General features: G+C 40.6%; 1 long non-coding RNA gene across 1 annotated transcript; it reads left to right on the top strand.

Annotated features, from left to right (window-relative positions):
• Nucleotides 1-1,345: 1,345 nt before the first annotated feature.
• Nucleotides 1,346-2,432, top strand: LOC123965224. The gene is made up of 2 exons (XR_006823652.1): nucleotides 1,346-1,461; nucleotides 2,216-2,432. It is a non-coding gene; the product is annotated as an uncharacterized LOC123965224 (long non-coding RNA).
• Nucleotides 2,433-5,524: the final 3,092 nt, after the last annotated feature.

Raw genomic sequence — 5,524 nt, 5'->3', positions numbered from 1 at the left:
GATGTTGATGGGGCAGGTCTCTGCAACGATGTGGGCACAACAGTCTCTGAATTCTGCTGTTCGGTCAACATGAGTCCTCTTTTGTCCAGATCGGATCTTTAGGAGCAGAAAGTCCGAGCTGGGAACTGTGGCACTTGGTCCGGTTGTTTGGGCCACGTGGATCGTGGTCTGCTGCATTTTAATCCAAAAACCCCGTCTTCATCTTCCAACGACTGTATTTATGTCAGAGGTAACGCATGTTTTGGCAATAAAGCCGGAAAAAACAGATAAAACAAACAAAAAGGGTGTAGCGAAGTTTAAAGAAGCTACCGGCTGCTGCTTCCTCAAGCGCTGCCGGTTGCCAGAATTAGACGTCAACAGATGCTGCATCATCTGTCTGCTGTCAGACTGCTAATTAACAGAGTGGAACTGCTTCCTGCAACACGATGCACACCTGACAAACACACACAACACCTGAGGAACACTCACTGGAGGACTGTCGACCTGGAGGCCAGCAGATGTGGCTGCAAACAACAGTTCATAATTACCGCCTGCGATTATTATAAGGGGATATTCATCACTGAAGTTGATGATAACAGTTTCAGTTTTATGCCGATACGGATATATATATATATATATATTTTTTTTTTACTTCACTGTGATGCCAACATGTATTTTCTCATTACACTGACCCTGTAATATTTGGTCAAAACAAACGTTTCTTTATTACCAAAGTTTCCGCCTGATTTATGAACATTACACTAGTTTGAAGCACTGAAGGATTTGAGCACAAATTACATATACTCAAATGTGGAAAACATTTATTTTGACATTTGCATTTTAAAACATCTTTTGTGCTCTTGCAGTGTTTTGGCAGTAGGTGGATCCTTGTCCTTGAAAACTTCCCAGTAAGATGATAATCTTCCCTCGAGCGAAAACAAGAGAAACACAATCCCCTCAATTCCTAAAGGCTTTTAGAAATGCACAGAGCAGCAGAAGGATTGTCACATTAGAACAGAAATGGTCTATTCATTCAGCCCAAAATGAATGAAAGTGCACACTTACGGTCTCGTAATTAACAACATCAATCATCCTCTTATCAACATATTGCACCATATCAGGCATATTTTCTAGAAAACAAGGTCTGGTAACCACTAGGCTGCCTGACAGAAGACTGAAATGAAATAGAAAAACAGAAGAGCTGGAATAATGTCAGAGAAACAAAAAAGGCACTGGACAGAATTAACAACTCTAAAAATTGACATATTTCTTTAATCATCATGACAAAAGTGATTTTGCTCCTAGGAACACTCTTGTTCAACTTCTGAAAACGACTAACACAAACAACAATGTACGATTCCAACCACTTCAGCTCAAATCTGGTCGCCACTCAGTGACCTTCATCCTCTTCCACCTCGCTCATCTTCCCCTTCATGGCTAAAGGCGTCACTGTAGCTGGGAGAGCGCGACATACTGAACGCGGTACGTTCTTCTCAGATTCACGCCGTGTTAAAGTCATTCTGTTTTTAGTGAAGCTGAGCCAAACTTTTGGAGTGTTTACTGCGGTCTGCCATGGTCCAGGAATGGAAACACAAGTCTGTAGCAGGTCCTGGCAGATAAGTGACACTTATGGACTGGAAATTGGGAGGGTAACTGGATTATGCTAAAAAATTGAGGAACTGATAAACACAATCGAAATATCATGGATTTTGGAAACCTGGTACCCCGGTTTCCACCTTGAAACTAAAGCTGCAACTAATGATTATTTTCATTAATCGACCAATCTGCTTAATTAATTAATCATTTTAACAATCAATTGATTTGTTGTTGGTCTATAAAATTTTACAAAATGGTGAAGAACGTAGATCAGCGTTTCTCAAAGCCCAAGAAGACGTCCTCAAATGTGCAGTTCAGTTTCCTGCCACAGAGGACTAAAGAAACCAGATGAAATAAGAGAAATTGGATTTTTTTTTTTTAAAAATTACTCACAATGATTAATCAATCATCAAATAGTTGGTAATCATTTTAATAATTGAGAACTAATTGTTGCAATTCTACTTGGAAGAAGTTCTCGATACCCAAGCCAAGTAAAATCTATTACCTACTTGATTTTCAATAAATCCCTTGGCTTCTCCTTCGTCCACACACAGGAATGTTTTCAAGCTTGAGTTAAGTTAAGTTTGTTCCATCATCCTAACTATTAATGTGTAAACAGCTGTTTCTGCTTTAATTGAAGAGAAATCAGAGAATGGCAGAAGACAGACTGTCCCATCGAGTATCCAGGGGACACAGGCTGTCATGTCACACTCTGCTCCCGTCGCAAACACACAGCAGGGAGGTAAATTAACACGACCATCGGCCAAATGCTTCGCCTCCTCTACCAGCCAACCTGGCAGCTCATCAACCATTACTTGGACAATTCTTTATATTAAAAACTCTGGATGCCAAACCTTCATGTGGAGTAAAAATAATTGGCTGTTTGAGTGAATACTTTTCACTCTGCTTTCTTCTAATTAGTTTTCAGGCACAATTCGCACGTCAAACCTCCAGACTTCAGAAGATTCTTCTGTTTGGATGAGTTCAGTGTGATGAATATTGACACTCAAATATGACTCAGTCTGATTAAATCTATCACTGGAAAATTAGGGTTTGCTGATAGTTGTGCTCTCACTACAAGTTGCAATTAAAACTGCAGTGGATGATTTGGAGGCCAAATACCTGTGAAAGTGACGGTGATCGGCTCCTTCGAAACCCCATTCGCCTTTTGTGAAATTATCCTGCTTATACCATTGATTCTTTCCAAACTGCCACATGCAAATCAGATTAAAAATACAACATACAGCCAAAAGCTAGAAAAATTTTAAACGATCAATAATATCACTGCGCAAGTAATGAGTTTCACTTCTGACGCAGTACGAGCCCGGCAACACTCAACGATTGGCATCTACCTGACAGGTGCTGTTATTAGGGCAGTGGAAATTACATGAACACCATATTGAGCACATACAGTGGGGAACAGGATTAAACTGAACTGAAATAACCGATTTGGTAAAATTATGTTGGTTAGAGGTTCTGAATTTCGGTTTTGATTACTTTTCAATTAATCCTTTCTGCCTAGCTCACAGTTTGCATTCCAGTTCGAAGGTGTTGGGTGGGGACGGTTATCTTTCTGTAGGTCACAATCCTGGCTGCTTGCGCTGCAGCCTGAACAGCTTACAGCAGGCAGGTTTTCACCACTATATCTGGCTTTCCCTAAACTGCAGACACTGTGTTGCAATATTATTTATTTACTGTGTTGCCAAAACACAGGGCTCCAAAAAAAAAAGAAAAGACAGGGTCATCCAGGATAAAAAGTTCAACTTTTGATGCAATGCAGTGTCATCTGGCAGAGCTAGCTCACCATCCTCCTCCTATCTCACAGTCTTACGAGCTGGCACATTCATTTCCAACAAGCACGGAGACATAAATCAATGATAACAATGTTTGTTACATTAAACACACACCTGCTTTCCACACCACTAAAATATACTTCCTTAACAAACTGAAAATGCTCTGTGTGAGTATGCTGTCAAAGCAAAACCAAACTTTCCAACAGCAGCTTGACAGTAAAAGCCCTCCAGTGAAGAGACGTTTGATTATGGTACATTTGGGGGCATTTTCTTTACACCTGCTTTGTCAGTTTTACACCAGTGAACTGAATAGATGACGGGCTGTCGGCACATACTGCAGCTTGGGCAGATCTCAAACCAATAAAATACATTATCTGTGACAGTGCTGCAGTTTATCTTTTCCTATTTCCACTCTTTTTTAAAAAGACCTGGAGCTTTTACAGTCAATTTTCTAAACTCTTTAGACCTGTGCAGGAACGCTGACATTTTCATTTTATTCCACTTTGGGTAACAGACTCTTAGGACATAACAGGACTCTGCTGAGAGCAGGCCTCGCTTCCTGCCAGGCAAACAGCAGGGAGAACACAAAATATAGTCACACTGGAAGCCAGCAGGTGTACGCTGCAAACAACAAAAGGACACAGAGTCTACATACTGTCAGCAGTTAAGCGGTTTTCAAAAACGTACTTCAAAACACAAACGTCTTGGGTCGAGTTTAGCTCTGCTGTGGACTTTCTGCCTGACAGCAGTAAATGGTTTGAGACGACATTCGGCTCAGTGGAGTCACAGGTTGGAGGCTAACATAACAGAGCCAAACTGGCATCTCTGCCATCAGCAATCAATTGCTGTCTAGTGCGGGTGAGATATAAGCAATATATAGCTATATTAATCTAACTATTAATTAATCTAATTTAGTGGTCTACAGGTGCACCACAGAGATAAGTTACAACATAACTAAATAGTTCCACACGCCCCAGGGTCGGTGTAAATCATACAACGTCACTGAATGATACTCACTAAAGGGTAAAACAGGTGTTTATATGACTCACAGCATAAATCTCATGTCCTTTTGCAACACAGTAATTCAGTGAAGACATAATTTGTTGATATGATATTTCAATATCGATCTAGCTTACTACGACGTGATAAGTGGCTCGTGCCAACCAGAAAGCTGGTGCGCGTGGTAAACATGACTATGAACTATCGTTGATCGTCCACCTGCCGATTTTAGTAGCTCATTTAGTAACAAACTAGCAAGCAGTTACTAGGCCTCTATTGTCAACTTTACAACCTAATGTAGGAAAGAAACATTTTGAAAAAAAGTCATCATTGATAAATTATTATTTTTCTGATTAGACGATTAAATTGATAACTTTTAGAGGAGGCCGTGAGGATGCAGACAGGAGGAGGCTTCAACAGCAGGCTTTCTTCCCGGTACCGTGGCTGTTTGTACTATGTATTGTCCAGCCGCTTATAAAGACAAAAGTGTTGTTCCAAATTAGATTCATTTAAGGACACTGAACCCAGGCAGTCCTGGTTGATTTGGCGATACCCGTGGTTACAGTGGTACCCAAGTACAGCAGACAGTGGTTGAGCAGCTGCTCTGTCAGAAACACAACAGAAGAGCAGCTGGTGGTTCGGTTTAGTGCAACCAAACTATCTCATGTTGTTTTAATTAAGAGGTCAGACAAAAAAATAACTGCAACTGCTTACCCCATGGGAAGTTTTACACAAAATTGCAGTAAAGTTAGTCACCTTGTTGAGAAGTTAAGAGGTGTGCAGCCTGTTGCCTGCAGCTCTTCATCTAACAGCTCACCTTCTTGTTAAATCACACTTTTGCAAAAGTAAAAAGGTCAGCTGATGAACAAATTGCATTGCATTTATTAGTCGGCAAATATTGGGTTAGCGATAGCAGTGAGGCTGTTATCAGTGAGACAACATAGTTTCCTGCGAATCCCTCATATATATATATAAAAACCACTACACAGAAAGATAATTACTGAATGTAAATATAATGAATATGAATATGTCATTTCATGTGTGTGGGGAAAAACACCCGTTTTAGGGAAATCATTACATCAATTCAAAGTTTTGCAGCAGGGTCTCTCGATCGCTCTCTCCTCCTGCATTTCTTCGCTATCCCTCCCTCCCTCCCT

This window comes from Micropterus dolomieu, unplaced genomic scaffold, assembly GCF_021292245.1.
Source record: "Micropterus dolomieu isolate WLL.071019.BEF.003 ecotype Adirondacks unplaced genomic scaffold, ASM2129224v1 contig_8901, whole genome shotgun sequence".
In the NCBI taxonomy this organism is placed as follows: Eukaryota; Metazoa; Chordata; class Actinopteri; order Centrarchiformes; family Centrarchidae; genus Micropterus; species Micropterus dolomieu.
This window is presented reverse-complemented; position numbering and strand designations above follow the sequence as displayed.